This window comes from Pteropus medius, unplaced genomic scaffold (assembly GCF_902729225.1).
Source record: "Pteropus medius unplaced genomic scaffold, Ma_sr-lr_union100, whole genome shotgun sequence".
NCBI lineage: Eukaryota > Metazoa > Chordata > Mammalia > Chiroptera > Pteropodidae > Pteropus > Pteropus medius.
In genome coordinates this window covers 35872656-35895712 of record NW_024344378.1, presented here as the reverse complement: position 1 = coordinate 35895712, position 23057 = coordinate 35872656, and the positions used below count along the sequence as shown (strand labels likewise).

At 37.6% G+C, this 23057-nt stretch overlaps 1 long non-coding RNA gene across 1 annotated transcript; it reads left to right on the top strand.

The window, feature by feature from the left end:
* The first annotated feature begins 255 nt into the window (after nt 1–255).
* Nucleotides 256–19271, top strand: LOC120609387 (uncharacterized). Its single transcript, XR_005654760.1, has 2 exons — nt 256–538; nt 19000–19271. It is a non-coding gene; the product is annotated as an uncharacterized LOC120609387 (long non-coding RNA).
* Nucleotides 19272–23057: the final 3786 nt, after the last annotated feature.

The window sequence follows — 23057 nt, the reverse complement described above, 5'->3', positions numbered from 1 at the left end:
ATTCTTCACCTCTGAAAGAGAGTTCAAGTTTGTGCAGTTCACTGGAGCTCAGCTTGCAAAATAACTACATGGGCCGTGTGTCACATTTCTTTCAATACAGGAGAAAACAAAATTGTTAGTAAAATTCCCAAACTGTCTATTATTGTTAATTAACCCTTATCAAGGTAAAATAAAACCTACAGTCGATTTTTTTTTCCCCCCAACGAAGACTTCTAAATGCCACCTCAGTAGAAAATGCAACCCTATGGACAGATTTTTGGAATTCTTGTGGACTTTTTCATTGGAAATAGCAATGTTAGTGTATAACACACCACTAAAATTCAAGCAATTGAAGGTAGTGAAAACAAAGGAAACTACTTCTCAGTAGCAGGACCAAAACTAGGGTGAGGCAAATGAAGCACTTAGAAGCATTAGCTCTTAGGTGCCGACTCTGCTCTTGCATGACCCTGAGAACGAGTACCTCCTAAAATTCTGCACCCAGGCCTCTCCTAACCCCAGCCCTGCTCAATAGGACATCTGAACGGGAATCAAATATGAGGTAGGCGGAACAGACTTGTGTCTACGTAGAGTATGCATTTATCAATTTGTGCTAAGTGCCTGCCATTCTTATAAGTCCTTTTCAGTGGTTCTTTACTCCCAAAGTTGCCCCACTTTGTACCATGGGTTCTAGCTAATCTGGTCATACACAATTTGACCAGACATTGACATCTGATCTAGAGACAGTTATCTATGACCTGCGCCTTTGAGGTGGTCTGCCTTGAGACTTCTGCCCTATAGGGGCATTTCATACCAGATGGTAACAGTTTGAATCAGTCTAATCATCTTTTGGAGAATTTGAATGGGATTTTCAGTGAGAGTAAGCAGAGAGCAAAGTAGCACCAAGTCAGAAATCCCAGAGAGAGTGGCAGGGAGAGACAAATAGAGAAAAGAGAATCAAAAGAAAATTAGTTGATAGCAGCCCATGAAAAGTGGCAGAGATTGAAGGGTTCACTCTAGAGCATTGAACACTATTTGAGCCATTATTAGTATTTTATTTCAGAAATCAGAGTCGTGTTTAGATCATGGCACTAGCTTCAGACTCTTTTGGTTACTTCTATATCTGAAATTGTGATGATGACATCCTTGCTTTCATTGAAGCCTAACTATTCAGTCCTGAAATGTTTCTCATCTCTCTTTTCTTTTTCTTCCTAACAAATCACTATTTATAGAAATAAACCATGTATTTTCCTGTATATTTTGGGGATATGATTCCAGAGTCTCTCAATAAAAGTATTTTGTACTAAAATATCTTCCCCAGCTGCTGACCATAATTTCTTGAATTTCATAACAGGTGATTCATTTGTTTGGGTATTTCAAGCTTCGTGAATCATCTGTTAAAATGCAAATACACCTGCAAAGAGAACATTTTGAACTGCTGCCAAATAATCTGTTATTTTGTTTTAGTTGCTAGTGAAACTCTTGAGAATGAAACGAAGAAAACCTCCCTAATTGGAGGATTATCTGATGGGAGAGGGAAGAAAGACTCTCCTAGATCAGCTCCATCTTGTAAATTTTGGCCATACCAAACTCCATGGCTGTGTCTACCTGCAGGTCATACTTTCACCTAGTTTGCATTATTTGGCTTAAAATACATTTTTGTCTTCAACTTTGCTTACAAAATAAGGTGTTAAAGTGACTGTTGACTAAACCAGAACTGAGTTGCCACTCTGGAGTTCTAACATACAAAAAGAGCATAGGATCAGAGCAAAAGAGACCTGAGTTCAAATCCCGGTTCTGCTCTTTATGTGCTGGGTAACTTTTGGGTGGTACTTTCGCTTCCTGAGGTGTTTTCTCATTTGTAAAATGATGATAATCAGATCTTTTTTAGGGCTGTTTTGAGGATTACAAGTAATATTGATAAAACACCCAGCACTAAATTGACTAGTAGGTACCCAATTTTTTAAAAGATACCCAATCATAGCTCTTATGCATGAAGATTTTCAACACTCTAGTAAGTCATACAAAACTTTTGCTTTAAGTTGAAATCCCTCTGCCAAACACTCAAAGTTCAATCGACCTTAATTTTTCACCATTTCCCATTACAGTCAGGCTTATATACACACTAGACTCTCTTTGGCATCTCTGCCTTCATTGAGACAATGAATGATAATGACATTATCACATTATTACACCATATTCTATAGTTTACAAAGGGTTTTTATATATTATCTCATTTAATCTTATTTGAGCCAGGGAAATAAGGTTTACAATCCCTGCTTTAGGGATGAGGAAACTAAGGACCAGAAAGTTCAAATGACTTGCCAAGGTCACCAAATAAGTAAGTAATGGGATTAGTCCTAAATTTCAAACATTCTGAGTTCAAAGTCCATAAGGTTTCCACAGCGGTTCTCAGCATTGGCTGCTTATCTGAGTCGCCTGGGATCCAGCCCAGGCCAATTAAATTAAGATGGCTTTGGCCTGAGCCTGGGATCTTTAAAAATTTTCCAGATCATTCTTAGGCCAAACTAGTCCAGTTCCAGTGAAAGTCCTGACATTGCAGTGGAACTTTCCTCAACAAAGTTAGGCCATATTTTCTCCCTCCTGGATCTCTTGTTGTGTTCATTAGCAACTCTACATAATTAGTATTTCATTTTAGAAATCAGAAAATGTAAACTCTGGGAGGAACTTTAAATCCTTAATTCCTCTGGTTTCAAAACTTGCATCTAAGGACTTGCTCTTTCCAGGAAAGATATGCAGAAATGAGAAAACTAAGGATAATGTAACAGATACAAGCTGATTTTCTTTTGAAAGCATCGGTCATTATTTTAAATTTTATTTTATTAAATGCCCTTTGTTTTCTGAAATAATGGTAAAGATTGTTTTGCTAATATCCTCATTTAGAAACATTAAAAAATTTGACAACCCTTTAATGCATAACAAATTAGTTGTGGAAATTTTACTGGCCTGTAAAATCTAAAATTTCTGGAAGCTACTGATCTTTCTCAATCTCCTCATTTTACAGATGAAGAATTTGAGGCCCAGAGAGAAGTTCCACTAACCCAAGTTCTTCTTAATGTAATGCCTCAATGTTTTTAAACTTATTTTTTAAAGTAAAGCTTAATTGTGCCTTTTAATCTACATGTAACTCTGATAGTAATGTAAGGAAAGGAAATGTGATTAGAGAAGAGAAAGTAGAAGGGTGAAAATAGCTGTGACTCAAAGAGTATGGAATAGTGACATAAAAGATTTGAAAATAAACCAAACCGAAATTCCAGAAAAAAGATTTGTAAAATACTGTAACCCAAGTTAAGAATTCAGTGGACAATGATAACAGATTAGTCACAGCTGAAGAAATAATTAGATCTTGGAGAAAGACCAGAAGAAAATAACCAAATAATGCAAGGGTAGACAAAAAAGATATAAAATACAGAAAAAGGGGTGGAAGACACAGAGCATAGAGTGAGAAGGTCCTTGAAAGAAATAAGATAATGGAACAGAGGCGAAATTTGAAGATAATTTTCAGAGTTTTTCCAGAACTATTGAAGACATCAAGCTACAGCTTCAAGAACACAAACAAGTAAAGGAAGAAAAGCACATTTAAATCCATTACACTGAAAGTGTAAATTAAAGAAAGAAATTTCAAAAGCAGTTAGAAAAAAGACTATCTTTAAAGTAGTAAAAATTAGATTAACAATGACTTCTCAATAGCAATGATGAAAGCCAAAAGACAGTGGATATATTCAATATGCAGAAAGAAAATAATAGGCAACCTAGAGTTTAGTATCCGTTAAAAAAAAAAAAAGTCCTCCAAAAACAAAGGCAAGAGGAAAATATTTTCAGACAATCAAAAACTTCAAAAAAAGACGATCAGCGTTCTTAACCCTTTCTTGTGCCATGACCTCTCTGGCACTTAGGTGGTACCTGTGAATACTTTCTCAGTATAAGGTTATTAAATACATAAAATCACAAAGGAATCCAATTTTAGTCAAATATAAAGTATCTAAAAAATCTAGTGCAGATATAGTGATATATGTTTAATACTTCTAAATAAAAAGACATATAGATCTAAATGAGATCTAAATAACAAGTATCTGCAGTAATTTCTAAATAGGAAAAAATTGTATGTTTCCCTGCTTGAATTCAGTCAGAAACTGTTAAGTTCTCTCAGGCAGCAAGAAGGTGTAATGAAGCAATCAGCATGAAATCTGAATATAAAATGGATGGTACCATATTATAAAGTGGATGGTACAGATCCTTAATAAAGAGAATAATAAAAAGCATCCAATCAATGCTTGCTGCATAAAGAGTGTGTAGGTTACATGAGTGTAATATCCCCATTAAAAAAATAGCCTGGCAAAGAAATGGTGTCTTTTAATATTTTCTCTTTGAAAGTATATAGGCAACAAAGTCAAGCCTTAAATAAATACTCTCTGCTTCCTTCCATATAATTTATATAAAATAAAATTCTGCCTTTGATTTTGAAATGCTTTTGTTTGCTTCAACTGAGTCTTCTCAAAGCAGTTAGCTTCAGCACATATGGATTTTTCCTTTAAGCAGTTATTAATGCCATTTCTGAGAAAGCAGATCTGTTGGTATTCTTGTTCAGATTGTACGGGGGAAGAGATATATTGTATCGTGGTGGAGATACACCAGTTATTTAGAATATTCCCTTCAACAAAGCATCCCTAATGTACTGTGGTAATTGTCTATCTATGGGCTTTATTTAGCTATGAGGTACTTCCTCCTCTCGCCACAAACATTAACAGGAAGAATTGATGTTTGGGCAAGTACCTGAAGATGAATAATTTGAAAAGCTTTTAGAGCTTTGAAATGTTGAGTTTATTATTTTGGCAAGAATAAAAAATGAAATGCCATCTGCTTGTACTACTATCTGGAGTTTCTGCTCTTGCTCCAGCGATGGGGCCAATGTGACCATCACTTGTGGATGCATGTTTCAGATCTGGCATTCTCTCCTAGTGCTCTTTAACCAGCTCATCTTCTTCCTTCCCTGAAAGCACATGGAACAAAATAATCAAGTTCCCAGTTTTGCTGGCCCACATCTACACTATGCATCATTTCCCCTCATGAATGCTCTGTCCAGGTGGCAGAGGATCAACTTTCGAAACAGAATCGTGGTTTCTTGTTTCCTTGCTCCCTTTATTTCCTCAATCCAGCCCTCAAAGCATTTTAAGATTCCTGTAAATCCAATATTGGAATGTCCAAATTATAGTTCCCAAAGTACCTTTGTACCAGGAAGAAGAATAAAAATAACATTGACTCTGAATGGTTCAAGGAGGAGCCCCATCTGTTCCACTGTTACTCACTGGCTTCTGAGAGCTCCATATTGGAAGCTGTGCTGCGACCCTCACAGCAAATGTGCAAGCTTCTTCCTTGGGCTTCATTAACCCAAGGAGGCCCTGGAGGCAAGGAAGAGAGAGTTAATTTCGTGCCCAAGCTTCCAAAGAAATTCTAAGTTGTTTCAGATCAACCTCCCAAATCCCTAGGAGAGTAACATTCTCTTTCCTTACATTTTACCTATGTTACTTGTGAGATTTGAATTTATTATGAAGTTTTAAGCAATCAGAACCATGAGCATAGACCTATTAAATGATTTATTTTCTATTTCACTTTACCTTGGAATAACGCATAGCTAATATCTGGCAGTATGTACCCACAGAGATTTACAAGGAAATTAATGCTAAAATGCCTATGTGCTTTTCAGAATTTTCTCTTGCAATTGTAAGAAGAAAGAAGATTTGTAAATATAATTTTGTTCACTCACTCACCATGTTTTCCCTATGGTGCCCTTCTAGTCATAAATAGCATCAGATAGGACCAGCGTGGCAATGCTGCAGGTTATCTACATTGAGGCCGACTAAGGCTCATGGAACATATAAAAAGTTCTGTAACACTGAGAGGTTCCTGAACAGGGAGCCCCAATGTTGTCCTTGTTAATTTCGGTGAGTTTGTCTCCTGTCCTCATTCGTTTCCTGCCATACCACCTTCCCCAAGTGCTAAGTCACCTGTTGCTCCACTGCTAATTACCATGTACTTCATTTGCTTGTTGTGTCAGTTGCCTGTAACCAAGGCAACCAGGAGTGGTGCTTTGCAGTCAGCTGAGCGTTTCCTCCATCTGGTCAGGCTGCAACAGGGTTCTTGCTCATCTTACTCTTGTGGCGGCAAGAGGAACACGTTCAGCAGAATCCCTCTCTCTGTGTCACCAGTTTCTCCACAATGATTCATTTCTCTATATTTATCAATTAACTTATTTTATTTCTTCTAACAAATCTTGATATATTTTGATCCTACAGTACATTACTCTTCCAGTCAATCTGGTGAGCTCGACATATTTCAAAATTAGAAGGAAAAGTACAAACACAAAGACACAGAAGCAAACACCCAACTGTGTTGGGATCACTTTTAATGAATGTGTGTGTTGTGTGGAAGAAAAAAATAACCCAGATGGGATCTTTATTCTCCAGGCATTTTCTCTTAAAGAAAGGACAGACTATGCCAGTGAGACATTTACAGTAATGGGACATAATTCATGAAAACACTTGTTTCGATTAGGCGACTATCCATGGACCACCTCTCCTTTTTATCTATACCCTTACTCTTTTGGCAATTTCATTCATTCTCTCGTCCTTAAATACTATCTGTATGTTGCAATGTGGAACACTCCCCTGAATCTCAGACCTGTAAATTCACCTGCTATTTGACATTTTTACTTAGATATCTGTTAAGAATACGGGTGTGAATATATACAAAGAAACTAAGCTTCCGATCTCATTCTTTTCCCAAATTTGTTCTATCCTGAGCCATTCCCATTTCAGTTAATGGCAACTCCTTTTTTTTTTTTTTCAGTTCCTCATGCCAAAATCTTAGATTTGTCCATGATAGCTCTCTTTTTGTCGTCACCACACACATTCTATTGGTCCTCAGATCCTGCGAGCTCTACTTTCAAAATGTATTCAGACAGAATTCAAACAATTCTTTAATCTCAACTGTTACTAACCTGGTTTAAAATCATCATCATCCCTCTCCCATATTATTTCAGTTGGCTCTCCCTCTTGCGCCTTTCCGTCTTTGTTGCTCATAGTATATTCTCAATATAGCTGCCTGTGTGGACCTCTTAAAATTGAAGGCTAAACCTGATCAACATCCTCCAGTGGCTTTGCGTCTTACTCAAGAGTAAAAGCCAAAGCCCTCACATGGCTTACAAAGGTCTAATTGATCCCTCATTTCATCTTTTCCACCTTTGTCCTTGCTCAATCCAGCCCAGCCATACCATGCTCTTCTTCAGGAATTCGAACTTGCTGTTTTCTCTTTTGGAAAGTTTTCTCACCAAATGTGCATTCATATGGCTGACTCCCTTGTCTTCTCTAGGTCTTTACTAGGTGCAGGAGAAAATAAGGGAAAACTAATATAGGAAAGGGAAGGGGGAATGAGCAACACATTGTATAAATGTTTAATACAATAAAATTGGGCAGCAATATAATTGTCTAGGAGATATATCATTGTCTAGGTGATAGGCAAAAACCAGAGAAACAAAAGATACCTGGAGAAACAAAAATGGAAGCAGAGTGAAATCTAAGAGAGTGAATAAAAATAAGATGCTGAGACTTTATCTCCAAGGCCATGAGGGGTCCTGGTGGCATAACCTAAGAAGTTCTCTTCATGTCATGATGATCACTAAATTGGAAAAATCCACCTAGATAGCATTTCCATAGTTTTGACTAGTTCAGTCTGGATAAACTTTTACTAGATTGGAACTGTGGATGATCAAACAGAAAACATGAGCCCAAGGATAAGCCAGAAAGTAGAGATTCAAAGGATTATGCTAAGAATTGGAATATTAAAAAGATTCGGGAGGTTTTAAAATATTTTTTTTCTAAAGAAAAATTTAAAAGACAAGAAAAAAGCCTTTTTCTAAATGTGAAATTAGTGGCTATAGAAATATTTATTAGTTCACAGAGTTCTCCTGGCTTATGAGAAAGTTATTCCAGAATGAAATCCAAGTGGTTATTCTCTTCCTCCTCATAGATTCTAATTCAGAACATTCTGAAAATGAAGCAAGCCAGAAGAGCACCACTTTTATCCAAATATTTATCTTAGTAGAGTATCCTTAACCAGAATCATTCAGATATGTCTTAGAATTATTTAAAACTGAACAGCCTCTCAAGGTCTTATTTGATGTATCTATTAATTTATTTTTTGTAAGGAAGATGCCAGTGGAGGATGAAAATTTAAATTATCAAAGCTAGACACTGCTATTTTGAGTGCAAAATTTTTTATTCTGTAGTAAATCCAGAATTTATCTTTGGGAAAGGGCTTTTGGGCAGGTGCTTTTAGTTATGCAGCTATAAGACAAGTATCCACGCATTGCTCTTGGAGAACACTGTTTCTGACCAGCAACTAGTAATAAATTAGATGTATTATTATATTTTTACAGATTAAGACTTTTTTGTTTATTTCTATCTATAAAAATTGTATTGCCTTGTTTTGTTTTATTTTTTTGTTTTGTTTTTGAGAGAGAGAGAGAAAATGATGTCTAAGGACAACCTACAAGAAATTGAAAACAAAGACTGGTTGAAGTTTGTGGCAAGAAAGATGAGGCACCAAATCTGGCATGTCTTCACCTCATGGTGGTGGCTGAATCATAAAGCAGACTGATATTTGCCAACACCCACTCTCTCCTTGTCTAAAACCTTTCAAAAGTGGCATACTTCTAACCATAATAACTCTTGTTGTCAAATATTTTACTTGCCTTATCTCATGACGAGATAAACGAGAGCAGGACATTCCCCAGAGAACATCTATGTCTCCTCTGTTGATCATCTGAGGAGAGAAAATGGCATGGGCCTTAGCCCGGAGGAGGGAATGACATTCTCTTCCCTGGATCTGTGAGCTATTGAGCCTCAACATTGGCTCTGATCAAACTTCTGATCAAAGGCATTGCTCTAAGAGAAGGTCAGCTTAGCTCTGGAACCTGGTGGCAGGCCAATGTCAAGAAAATAACCCTGTTGAAGGGCATTTCCAAGGGCCCTAGAGAGTAATGTCCATATCCAGCTCTAAGCTTTTTTTTTTTTTCTGTATTGTACCTCTCTTCTCAGGTGACAAAAAACCAGAGCCAAATTGTAGAGTATTTAAGTGTTCCTTGAAAATCCCCAGAAAAATGCTTGGAAATAGAAAATCATTAGGGAAAAAAAAAAGATTTCCCAAGGTTCACCAAATGGGAACTTAGAATACTGGTTTAAAAAGAGATTTCTTCTGAAGGCTGAGGAACCCAGGCAAATGTGGGCACTCTTAATTATGTGAAGGTTGCCAAGTTTAGAACTGAATTCCTGCAGCCTCATGCACTAGCAGAGGGGCAGTGTCCAGCAATGAGCCTTATCTCTGGCACAGAGCACTACCCCAGGACAAGGTCCCTGGAGAGATACAGTTTCTAGCCTCGGTGATTAAATGTAAAGTCAGGAGTCACTTTGCAACAAATTTAGGGGAGTACTGTAAGTGCGTAACCCAAATTCTATATGTCACAACAGTATCATTAAAAGAGTAACAAAACAACATTTCTCTGGTTCTGTCCTCTGATATTTGTGGGACACTAGCCTGTCTTGACCACCTTTGACTGCCTCTGCAAACTTCCTTAGGAATGCATCACACGTTCATTACCCTACCTTCTAGGCTACAAGTTAAGTTCTGTCCTCTCTGCTGCTGTTCAGCTTATTGAGATAATTCTTTCGTAAGGCAGGTCTTCTTGTGCAGAGGCCGCCCCAGTTCTCAACACCCCCGGCTTCTCATCTGCAGTCGAAATGTAAGCCTGTCTGTTCCACGTTCCAAAGGCCTCCTCAAGTCAAGAAGGTTTCCTTCATCTCCACTTGCACACACCCTGGCAAATAGCATTGCCTTCTGCTCTCTTGATCTTACTGAGGTTTCATTAGATTTTTTTTTTTTCTTTAAACTTCCTCTTAACTGAAGTAAACTCCAGGAACAATTCACGACTTTGCATGGGATGATCCAGAGGACATTGAAAAGCAGGCAAATACACTGTACTCAAAATTACCTCTGCCCTCTGACTCCAACCTATTTTTCTTGGCTTGAACTTGTGAACCCAACTCCTTCTTCCAGATGGATGAGTCTTTCCTATTCAGCACTCTGGGGATCAGCCCTCCAGACATGCCCAGACCATAAGCAAAGGGAAAGTTCTGACAGCCCTAGGAGTGAGAGCACTTTTGGTTGGGAGCAAGTACATAAAACGGCCACCACCCTTTGACTGCATATCTCACTGTCTGACTATTAATGTTGTATTGCATATTTCAGATACTTTTTTCTAAAGCTATTTTGATGATAATCTTTAAAAATCATTAAAGGATGATGATTTGGGTGAAAGTTTTTCAGGAATGCAATCACTATCCTTCTCCCTCCCAAGTTACCTTTCTGACGCAAATTAATCTGTATTTTCAGGCAAACAGAGCTTGACACATGCTGGAAATCCTGCTATAGGAAATAGGAAAGCTTTTTCCTGTTTAAGCTTCCGTCTCACATTGGACTATTCACTAAGGGTAGGCGGTAGATGGTATATGTACCCTTTTAACAGCTGATCTTAGGTTTCTGGAAGAATACATCAGTGGATGGGGGCAGGAGTTAGACCTTCCGGTTACATGGCAGAACCTTCACACCTTGAATCCACAGGACCATCAAATGAGCTAAAGAAAGCATAAGAGGTAGAGAGGCCTGAGGAACATTGATAAACTGTAACATTTTACTAGCCGTTAAAAAGAAATTTTTCACTGCACTATTTTGAATTTGGCCTACCCATTTTGTAAATGGGTATGCCTACATTGATAGATGCACACGAATAATTTATGCTAAGTAAAATTATGTTCGTTTTATTGGCAGGGACACTCATTAGGTCCTGAGAAATCTAGAGAACAAACTTTAACAATAATTTCACACTCTTGCTGGACCTTGGAACACAGTAATCTGTTTGTGGTGGTAGCAGTTGTAAGATTTTGCCAATGAGAACAGAAGTTCCCAGGAGCAAAGGGCTGTATTCTTTGAGAATCTCTAGCAAAACTACATCTGAACCATGTTTTGGGTTCTGATTAGGAAAGTAACATGATCAAAGTAAAACACTTTGAAAATACATAAAAGTATAAAGAAAACAAAAATAGCTTGCAATTCTAAAATCTAGTGATAAATATTCTTAATATTTTGGTGTATTTTATTCTAGAATATTACATATTCTTATATTGATACACAAATTTTTCACATTTTAACATCTCTGAAACAGATGTAACTCAAAATTGATGACTTGTTAAAATAATAATTGGAGGTATTTTTCTTTATCTTAAATGTAGGTACATGAAATAATGATGCATCTTAAAATCAATTATCACATCGTTCCTTGGCCTTTTGGCTAAGATCATGTGTAAAATCATTCATCACAGATTAGATGGTCATCTCTGATTACATGAAATACAGAATATAAATGCAAGCATTTGTGAAGCTCTAATTATATTTAGGAGGATCTATCATGGTTCTTTCTTATTACTATTTTATATTCAAAGGAAAACACTGTAGTAATCAAAATGAATCAACATCTTTATTCTCTTCTCTCAAAGGACATCAATATAGAAATCCAATTTACTTCTTAAAATTCTCTTTCCCAATGCTATGCTTCGAAACCTTTTTCTCAACCCCTCCTTATTCTTCCTTTCTACCCGCTAGTCTTCCTCACTTCTCCTTTCTTTGCCCTCCATCATTTTTCTTAAAATTATTACTCTTGAAAGTGGAACTGGCCATTTCTGATGCACTTCTTTTCTGTGTTACAAAGACCCAGAAACTCAGCATTCAAAGTTTTTATTAGAGGTCTGGTGAGAGAGTGGTGAGAGGTGGAGAGGGGTGGAGAGAGAGAAAGAGAGAGAGAGAGAGAATGGGAAAATATCAAAGTTTTTTTTATCAGATTGAAGGGAAAAGAGAACATATTTACAAACCTAATAAAAAAATACACAGATACAGAGAGGTATATATAATAATCACTTTCTTCTAGGTATAAAAATATATTTAGCTTGGTGTTGCTTCTCACTTCAAAGTGGGGAAAAAAAGAAAGAAATTAAAATTCTAGTTCGTACCTAGGGTTTACATTTCCTTTAATTTTTGCTTTTGCACTTGGTTTGTGATCATGAAACATAAATTAATAAACATGTGTCCATGTCTTAATAAGTAATTCTTTTTGTATACAGAAAGCTATGTTACAGCCTTGCTTTTCTCACTTACTCATACCTGAACAGAACACATGCCACTTGAACAGACACAGGGTCTTGAGGAATTAATCGGCTTTCATCAGACTTGACTCTTATCTTTTCCTAAATGCTTTTTCAGAGTGCTGTCTTCTGATATAAAATGAGACGTGAGGTTCAAAATGCCCACAAGTACCAACAGTGACTTTCATTCCCATTAAGGTGTAAATGCCTGATATCAGTTCTCTCTAGGGGACAGGTCTTGATGAGGGCAGGAGTACCTTGGAGAAAAAAAGATGGGGTAGAAAGGGGAAACCAAGAGGAAGCAAAGAGCCAAACCTACTACTTCATCCTTTGAACTCTGGTCACTCCTAGACCAAGATTATGGAGAGTTCACTGTAAAATGTGGCTGGTGACCACAGTAGGACTTATTCTTTAAAAATGGAAATTCCTTGGATTCCAAACTGTTTACACACAGACCTGACTTTTAGGTTCCAGGGAAAGCAGTGGGCTCTCCCCCAACATCTGTTCCTCGAATTATAGTAATTATACAGAAAACTATCCAGACATGTTCCTCCCTTTTCAGATTCTTTACCTCTGATTTCTAAAGATATTTTACTTACAAAAGAAGTAAAGAAAGAAAGAGAGAAGCTTAATGTAGATAAACATCAGACAAATCAGAGCCAGACACAATCCAAGCAAAAAGGGCGTCAGCAGGGTGTTCCGTAATTGCTCAGCGTATAACAGCACATTCAGAAATAATCAACTTTAAACATTCTTCGGTGTCAAACAACATTGTCCTCAGGACCTTTTTATCCTGCGGAACACCAAGAGGTTGGCCTCAGTCCCCAGGTGACACCATCTCCAAGGCTAAAAGCAGGAAGGCAAGACAAAGAAGGAAGAAAACACCAAACACAAGGTTTGTGCTAGATTCATTTCATCAGCAAAGCCAACAATATTCTCCAATCGCTTGGACTGGGAAACAGCTTTTCTTTTAATAGTGTTATAAGTATCTGTAATAGCTACTGAAATTTAGTAGGATTTTGTTATCTGTGGAGCTGTATATAAGATAAAAAAAGGGGAAGGACATTGTCTATTCTAAGAACTGGTTAGTATAAGTCTCCCTTTCCTAACTGATGTCTGGGAGAGCCAAGAAAAGCACCAAGAGCTGTGAAGAACTGACCAAAAGATTCATTAAGAAAGGTGTACAGCATAGGAAATATAGCCAATAACATCGTAATAACATTGTATGGTGACAGATGGTTACTAGACTTAAAGTGGTGATCACTTTATAAGGTATATAAATGTCAAGGCACTATGCTATACAGCTGAAACTGATATAATACTGTATGTCAACCATATTTTAATTTTAAAAAAATTTACAATAAATAAAAATAAATTTACCAAAAAAAAGGTGCATTTGTCAACTGTTAAATGATGTGGATAAAAAGAGTTAAGCAGACCTTAGGTAAGTTAAGAACAAGTCTCCCCATTAAGCCTCCGCTAACCTACAGATTTCAGTCAGGACCCCATGAGAGAAAAGACAAAAGCTTTATCAGAGTTAATTGCAATATGCCACAGACCCAAGCATAATGTTTAGGTAAACTGTAACAAACTTGAATAAGAAAATGAAATAATAAAACAATGTTAAACAAAAAGGAGGAACTAAAACTGTATAATTCACACCCCACAGTTGTAAACACTATAAACTTTTTACAAATGGATTCATCTACTTATGCATCCATGACTTACTGTGGAGTTTTGTGTCATATTTTTGTAGTGAACCCCTCATTTAAGACTGGCCACCTGACCCGAAGAGTCACCTCCTTCTCTGTTTGTGGCCCCAAAATTGTCCCCTCTTTAGCTGCCACTGCCAGTAAAATCATTCTCCTTGTCTTCACGTTACTCTCCTGTCCTCTGCTACTTCTATTCATTGATCCCACAAATATTTATAGAGTATATATTGCTGGTATAAGCCAGACACACTTTCCCCAAGAGCCAGACCACTAACCCTGTTGATAATCAGAAACCCTGAAGCTAAAACACAGGAGGTCCCTATAGAATTGCTGCCTGCCCTCCACCACCCAGACTCTGCCTATGCACAGATCCTCAAACACATGTTGCTACCTCCTTCTAGGCTGAGCTGATCTAGCATCCTTCTAAGCAGACACTACCCCAAAGGGCTTTGCCAGGGTCACCTTGTCCCTCAAATTCCCTATTTACTTTTTCACAGCTGCACCTATAACAGTGTCACCACTAGACCTACATTGGAATAACCCAATTGAATATTGTCATGTAGCCCCTCAACTTATAAAATTCTGAAGTGGAACCTTAAACAAGAATCCCTACGATGGAGATTTCAGAAAAGGTGCCCTATTGCACATCGTCACAGAAAAAGCCAAGGGCATTTAAAATTGTTGTAGCTTCTGAATTTGGTAGAACAGAGCTGAAATGAAAAGAGGTCAAAAAACAGAAGGCTGAGTCAGGTGTGTTTACTTTTTTTGTGGCTCTCATATCAGCAGGGGCTTTATATTCCTGGAAGATATGTGTGTTCCATTGGCCTGGTTTTTATTTAGAAAGACCAAAAAAGGAAAGACTTATGTTGTTGGCAAAACTGACCTTCAGAGTTAGAACATGGGAGATGACATAGAATGTTGTCTTGGGCAAGTGATGGAACTTTCCTGAGCCTCCAAGTTCTCAGTTATAAAGATATTAATAGTACTCATATCATATGTTCAGAGTGAGCATTAAATACCAGAGCTTAACACATAGTCAGTACTCAAACAGCGTTAGGTGATGTTATCATTAATGTTAATGAATGAAAATGACAATTTGAAGCAAAGACTTTGTGCTTCTTAAAAGAGTGGGATTAGAAAACATTACATGCCTTTAAATTCTATGGCTCTGATTCCCTGTGATATTCTTTGTATAAGAACAACTACAACAACCAGAGTAGTGACCCAGGTGAGTTAGGCAGTTGACTAGGTTTTTACATGTTATCTTTCATTTGAGCTAACACCCTATGGAGAATGCATTATTAGCGCCATTTTACAGATGAGGAAACTAAAGTTCAGAAAAGCAAATAAAGCACTAGAAGCTATACTTCTATGAAGTGGCAGAGGTTGACTCTTAACCTGAGTCCTTCAAACCTCGAAGCCTATGCTCTTTCCAATGTGGTGCTCTTCCGCATGGAAACAGGATATGTCATTCGCCCTCATTAGTTTTCCAGGAGGGAGTATCTTTCCTCTCATTGGTCTACACTCTTCTGTTGAGTTCCTTTCTTGACTAATAATAGTACAAAAATGGCATGCATCAGCAAGTCGGTTGATTAGGGTGAGGCTGCCAGCTGTGGCTGAGGATCACATCAGGCTCAACACTCGACTAATGCACTTAATAGTCTCAGAGAGTCCTACAACAGACATGTGGCTGGTTGAAAAAAGTAAATAGCCATTTTAATACAATAGGTTTGGCATGGACCAATAGTGTTTTTAAAATTCCTGTAAAAATGAAGGAACAAGGATCTTCGGGGGTTTTACCTTTGAATTCTGCTGGCAGAATTTCTTCTTGCTCAGGTCAGTCTTTGTTCTCTTAAGGCCTTCAACTGATTGAATGAGGCCCACCCACATTAGGGAAGGTAACCTGCTTTACTCCAGTCCACCAATTTAAATGTTAATCTCATCCAAAAAATATCTTCACAGAAAACATTCAGAATAATGTTTGACCAAATATCTAGGCACTGTAGCCCAGACAAGTTGATACATAAAATTAACAATCACATCATCAACACTATAACAGCCATAGTTACAATTTACTGGCTATAATCTATGTTGCCAGGTACAATGCAGGCGCCTTATGTTATTTATCATTAGGCTGCCTCCTTGAAACACCACAAGATAGATATTATTATTCCCATTGTCTGGTGACAAAACTGAGGCTCTCAGAAATGAGGTAATTTGTCTGTGACCAAGTGGCCTAGATCGAATCCCGTACCCCACTTTAGGGACTATAATTTTCCCCACTGTACCACTGCCTCCCAATCCACAAGCTTCTTATTTCTCCAAACATGCTATTTTGTGTGTCTATGCCATGTCACATGCTGTTCCTCCTGCCTGAAAAACTCATCCTCTTCTTCATCTGCAATAAGTGTTACCCCTTTGTCAAGATTCAGCTCAAGAGTCACCTCCTCTAGGAAGCCTTCCTTGATTCCTTCTCCACCTGGATTTTAAAAGCTCTTTCTCTATGCTCTCATTAGCAGTGGACATTACATATGTCTACAAAAGGAATCATCAAGCTGCAGTTGCTGGTTTGCTGACCTTTCTTCTCTATTAGGCTGTAAACTTCTTGATAGAGGGTAAAATGCTTTTATTTATCATTGTATCTGCAAATCCTCAGCACTTGATAGGTGCCACATAAATGTTTATTTAATGAATAAATGAACAATGTTTAATGAAAAGTGAACGAATGTGTAAAGGAAGGTAAGACAGCAAGGGGCCTGAGAAGAAGCATTGAGAGAGATAAGGGCAACTAAAAGAGGACAGAATCACGACATGGGCAGAAATGGCTGCTGAATGGCGCAAAATTATGCAGAGATTTTGACAGGACCAAAAACTAAAAAGAGGCTGTTGGATTCATCGGGGGAAAATTCAATGAGTACAATAGGATATAAGTAGTTTAGTGGTTTGGAAAAAGTTTTATTTGTAGAAATTTTAATGGCGCTGACTGGGACCAGCTGAGATGGCATCACAAAGAACTAACAATCTGATCTGGGACTTATAGAAGGAGTAGAATTTGAATAGGCCTGTGTTGGATGTGTGAGGGCGAGGGGCTTGTGATGAAATGAAGGGCAAAGAAGGATCACATCTTTAAAATAAGTAGGAAGTTGGTTGAAGACATCCGAGAGTAATTGGGTGGCCCAGGTGTGGAAGCAAAGAAAACATTTCTCCTCTCCTTCTCTGGCGGGGTTCTTTGTCTCCCTGACAGCTCACCTCCCGTCAGCAAGTAGGGAAGAGTGAATCTCGACTCTCTAATATACAGATCGCTGTGATGTATAATTTATGTGTCAATTCCTTTGATGAAAAGTGTAGTAAGAATAGTAATGAGTTTAGACATATTTCAAATAATGAAAATATCAAATCTGATAACAACTCATCTATTTTGCTTCTGTAATTTCCTAGCGAATTCAAATGTGACCCAAACTCTAAACAGTTTTATTCTCTGCTTACCTTGGAGCTTTAGAATAACTGCAATGGATAACAAATGATAATTTCTCATTGAAAAATGAAATTAAATGTCATACTACCATATGAGGCTGGCTAACCATTGCACATTCCTAAACTTCCAATGTAAGTGAATCATCATTTGATATTATAATTCTAAGGAAATATGCTGCCTTAAATATATGCTCTAGCTTTTAGCTAAACCACTATATATCTTTAATACTCTAACTCAAGCTATTTGAGCCAACTGATTTTCATATGAAGAGTAGTGAAAGAGATTGGAGACCTTTGTACCTTTTACCAAATTACAGGGCAGGGTTCAATCAATTCACAGTACTAAGTGGGGTCATTTTTGCAGTACTGACAGAAATTACAGCTTTTTTTAGACCTGGCATTGCTATAGTAACCGCACAATAGCCCAACAATACATAGATCATAGCTAATTCTAGAGTAGGATTAATTTATTTCTCAGACAATGGAAGTGGAGAATTTTGGAGGGTGGGGGAGGCTTTATCTTCTACATATAATACCCTCCAACACTGTAAATATTTAATGCAAAACTTGAGATCAGTATGCAAAATAGTGTCTAAATAATCTGCTAGATGTTTTGAGTTTAACAACTAGAGCCCAGCAGACCTTTGAAAAGAGCTGGTTTCCTCTGTTTTCAAATCTCCCAGACTCTGTTGGTCACTTAGGAAAAGAGAATATTGGACTGAGCTTTCCTAGATAAATGGGCTGCACAGGCTCATGGAGGAATTCTTACTATTCACAGCTGACTTAATAAGAATTAGCACTTCTGCTGGAGTGCCTTTATTTTCTAGGGTCTCTCTCCAGCCTATTATGAAATATAGCTGATGCCTGGTTTGCTAAATTTGCAGATGGATGCCTCTGGGCAAAACTGTTTTCTTCAGCCTTGACGAGAAAATTTAAATGCAATTCACATTTCACATTCAACTATGACATGACAAAATATTTAAAGGTCTTTTCTAATAAGGCAGTGACTTAAAAAAACATGACTTACAATAACCTCCTTTACCCTGTGCCCTTCTAAAACCTAAAAAAGATGGAAAATGATGCAGCTGCCTGTCATTATTTCCACTGTGTCTTCAGTTGAGGGCTTGAGAGCTCAGAGCCCCAGGCTTTGGGAGTACAGAATCGTTAGATTTTTGGCTTTGCTCTTGTTCCCACACCTGTGCTCCCAGAACCTAAAGGTTGAAGTAATGTCCAAGTAGCCTCTGCAATAGGGAGAAACATGGATAGCTCTTGCTGACAGGAAATTAGCTGAGGATGTGCAAAGTTTGATTACCAGGGACCAAAAGATATAAAATACTCATTACCTATGGACCGTTCAGCCAAATAAATCAAGTTCCAATTTAACTGCATCTTAACCTGAGTATTGTAGAGGGTGAAAGATATGGATTTGAATTAACAGAAAGTCTTGAGTTCAAAACTTTACTCTTTCACTCATTGAGTTTATATTGAATTTTACATTAAAAATTGAATTTTAACTGAATTTTTATTTTTTGAGGCTTGTCACATCTTTAAAATCTCTTTCCCACCAGGTATTGGAAGGATCGAATGCCATCACATATTGGAGGCACCCAGAGTATGCCGCCCACATCAGATGCTTGATAATCAACTGGACCCAACTGCACCTCTAACATAGATCAGGTGCCTGAACTTACTGAGGAAGAGGAAGTCTCAATGCCATGGCAACCTCTAATCAACGCTTTTATAGAATCTCAGAGTTGGAAAACAGTTCAGATGCAGTCTCATCCTTCCCTGGGAAATTTGTCTCTACCTCATCTCTGTCAATTACGTACTACTCATTGCATCCTCTCAGGTATGAACATTTTCAAATACAGAGGAGTTGCCACTTCATCAATCAGCCATTTAACTGTGAAAAATGAAAAGGGAGACAAATCAAAAATCAGCCATTTTGAGGATCAAATGACTACTCTGTAAAGGTATTATCTCAATTTTATAGACCAGGAAACTCAGGCTTAGAGGATAAATACTTTCACAAGCTCCCATGGCTTTATTTAGAACAGCAGTGATCTGCAAAAATGATATACTCACTCTAAAATATCAGAGATTGGTTAAGTTTCTTACCACGTATATAGTTCCTACATGTCTATGTTCTTAATGGGGATGAGTGGAGGCATATGTTTCATTTTTTCATAACTCAGTCTTCTCTGAGTGTGACACTTGTCCCTGTCCTTGTCTATGATCAGAACCCCAGACTTGCATTACCAAAAATTTGGAGCTGTACTTTTTATAGATTCTGAAATGAGAGCTAAATCCATTTTATTCTCAAAGAATCTGTTGCTACTTGGGAGATAACTACAAGCCAGGAAAGCAGAGGTGACGTTCTTTCTCATTTGCCCCCAGTGCTTCACACAGTGCCTGAGACATAATGGGTATTCAGTAAAGAATTGTTGATGATAAAATTTGTTAAGAGGGTAAATCTTATGTTAAGTGTTCTTATCGCAAAATAATAAAGAGTGCAGGAGGAAACTTTTGGAGATGATGGATAGGTGTATGGCATAGATGGTGCTTATGATTTCATGAATGTACACTTACCTCCAACTCATCAAATTGTATACATTAATTATGCACAGATTTTTGTAAGTCAAGAAAAATTCTGCCAGTAGTGAAAAACAGGAACCAATTATTAGATATTTTTTCCGATAACGAAAGATTTTTCCATTATGGTCAGGATGTAGTAAGACAAATTCTACCATGCTTAGTTCGAGGTTGATAAATTGTTCCCTCGGTTCATCCTTGGGTTACACTTCCCATCACTCCAGCTTCCCACATTTGCCCTATGTGCTCAGGAATTTGGGGAGCGAGCAGTCTGTGAGCACTTCTGTTTGTGGTGAGCCTACCTTGCCTCAACCCTCTTTTTCTCAGCTCGAAACAACAAAACGAAAGGCCCCAGGGGGAATGACAAATCTCAGATGTTCAACTTTTCTAAAATATTTTCTTTGGAGGGGTCCTAGACCAAATCTTCTCAAGGCATTTTCTTTGCCCTTTGTCCTTTCCAGACCTCCTCTTAGGCCAGGACCAATTTCTCTGACAATGGAACTAAACTAGTTCTCATTTGGAACCATCTGGTTCTTACTGCTTCACAGCTCACCACTCATTCCTAATCACTCTCCCTCAGTCTTTCTTCTTTCCTCTCTCTGATATTTTCAATCTTGTTTCTCCCACAGAAAACATAAGCCATGAGATCATCTGCCAAAAGGGATTTGGCCGTAGTAATAAAGTTTTTAAGTGCCCTACCACATTTCCTAGGGGATGGCAAGAATTCTTGAGCTCTAAGAAAGTGTATTTTTCACTGATATGTAAAGAGGGAAGGTTGTGCTTTCTGAAAATACCTGTGTACCTCAGGAAGTGAAATTAAATAAATCCTGGAGGAACAAAAAGTAGCTTTTTTTCATCTCAGGAGCATTTCTTCTTTCCCTCAAGGTACAGTACACAATTACTGTTGGTTAAAGTAATAAAAATGGGATGCTATTATGCCTTTTTAATTTATGCCAGAACTGTACATCTTTTCAAAATTTTAAAGTGTATGTAGCCAATTTTATCTCATAAGGAGTGCTGTGATTCAGGATCAAGAATTTTTTTCTAATCTTTTGCATTGACCACTAGAAGACATTAAGCCACTTATTCAGTAAATGTGTACTGAATGCTTTCTATGTGCCATGACAAGGAAATATTAACTAGTGAACATGCACAGCAAGCCCTTAAATTCTGCTTCTCTGGAACCTACTTAAATGATTGAAATGTGCAGCTCCTATCAGTATTGTTTCCCACTGTAAGCCACTTCTGATTTAATCCTGAGTTCTTCTATGTTTCCTTAAATATGCCAAAAAAAAACTTATTCAGTGAAAAATAAGAAAAATTAAATATCCACAATCCTCAGTTTTCCGTCACCACTCTGATATAGATTGCTGGCCTGTGTGGTAAGGAGGGATCTTTGGTCAAAATCAGACTCTAATTTGGTCACATGTTCTAGAGACAAAGAGCTTTCAAAGGGGTCAAAACAGTGGTTCTAAATTTGGTTGCAATTAGAATTTATTGTCCCCACATTATCACAGCTTTGTTATTAAGCTCATTGTGCACATTTGTACTTCTTTTCTGGTCATTACTGGCCAATATGTTTATCTGCTTGTTTTGTTGCTACTTTTGTTGTTGGTATTCAAATGAGATTTTATTTTGAAATAATTATAAACTTACAGAGAGGTTGCAGAGAAAATGCGGAGTTCTCATACACCCCTGACCCAGTTTCAGTTTCCTATTATCATCTTACGTTATTGCGGTACATTTGTCAAAACTAAGAAACCAACATTGGTATGTTGCTGTTAACCATAATCCAGACTTTATTCAGATTTCATCAATTTTTCCATGATTTCCTTTTTCTCTTTGAGGATCCAGTCCAGTGTACCGCACTGCCTCGAGATTTTATGTCTTCCAATCTCCTCTAGTCTGTAAGTTTCTATTTTTTCTTACTTTGCTTCACAGCCTTGAGGAGTGTTAGTAGGTATTTTGTAGAATGTCCTTTAGTATGGGTATGTCTGATTTTTTTTTTCCAGAATTAGACTGGAATGATAGGTTTATGGAAAGTGTACCACAAAGGTGAAATGCCTTTCTCAGCACATCAGAAGATCCTTGATAGCCATATGACATCACAGGCGATGTCAACCTTCATCGCCTGTGTCCAGATTCTTCCACTATAGAATTACTATGTTTCCCTTTCCCTACTTCATTCTTTGGAAGCAAGTCACAAAGTCTAGCCACCCTCAGGCAGGTGAGGGAAAAACTAAGCTGTACCTGCTGGAAAGGGAAGTATCTATATAATTACTTGGAACTATTCTTTAAAAAAGATTTGTCTCTTTCTCTCCATTTATCAATTCAGTCAATTATATCCATATGGACTCATTTTTTATTTTCTTTATTTTTTTTTACTTTGAGTGATAGTCTAATACTATGTTATTTATTTTGTTGCTCGAATATTTCCAGCATTGGCCTTTGGGAATTCTTTTGGGTTGGTTCCTATGTCCCTTCTATTTGAGCCCATTCTTTTATTTTTTTGAACACTGCCGTACTTTCTGGTACTACAAGATGCTCTAGGCTGATTTTGTATTTTCCCTGCCCTGGCCCCAGAAGCAGCCGTTTCTCCAAAGAGAGATGACTCCTTTTATTGGGGAATGGTAAAAAGAAACCAAGATCTAAGAACTAGGAATGCTCGTTGCAATTGCAGAGTCATTGCTTTCAGCGAACAGAACTAGGTAACGCACATTTGTATATTAGCCTATGTGTAAACACATATCTATAACTCTGTGTGTGTGAATGTGTGTAAAGCTAAGTTCATTCTGATATCTCCAACTCCAGCACCACAAGTTTCAGGCAAGCCATCCTTTCTTGCTCATCTGTAACTTCTTTCTCTGAGAAAACTGCCTGCCACCATCCACTGCTTATTTATTTATTTATTTATTTATTTATTTATTTTGACTTCACCACCAGAAAAAAAGGAGTTTCAGAATTGTTAACTATATCCCACCTGGGGAAATTTTAAACCACCTAATATTCAAGGCACCTGAGATCAATTACGTCA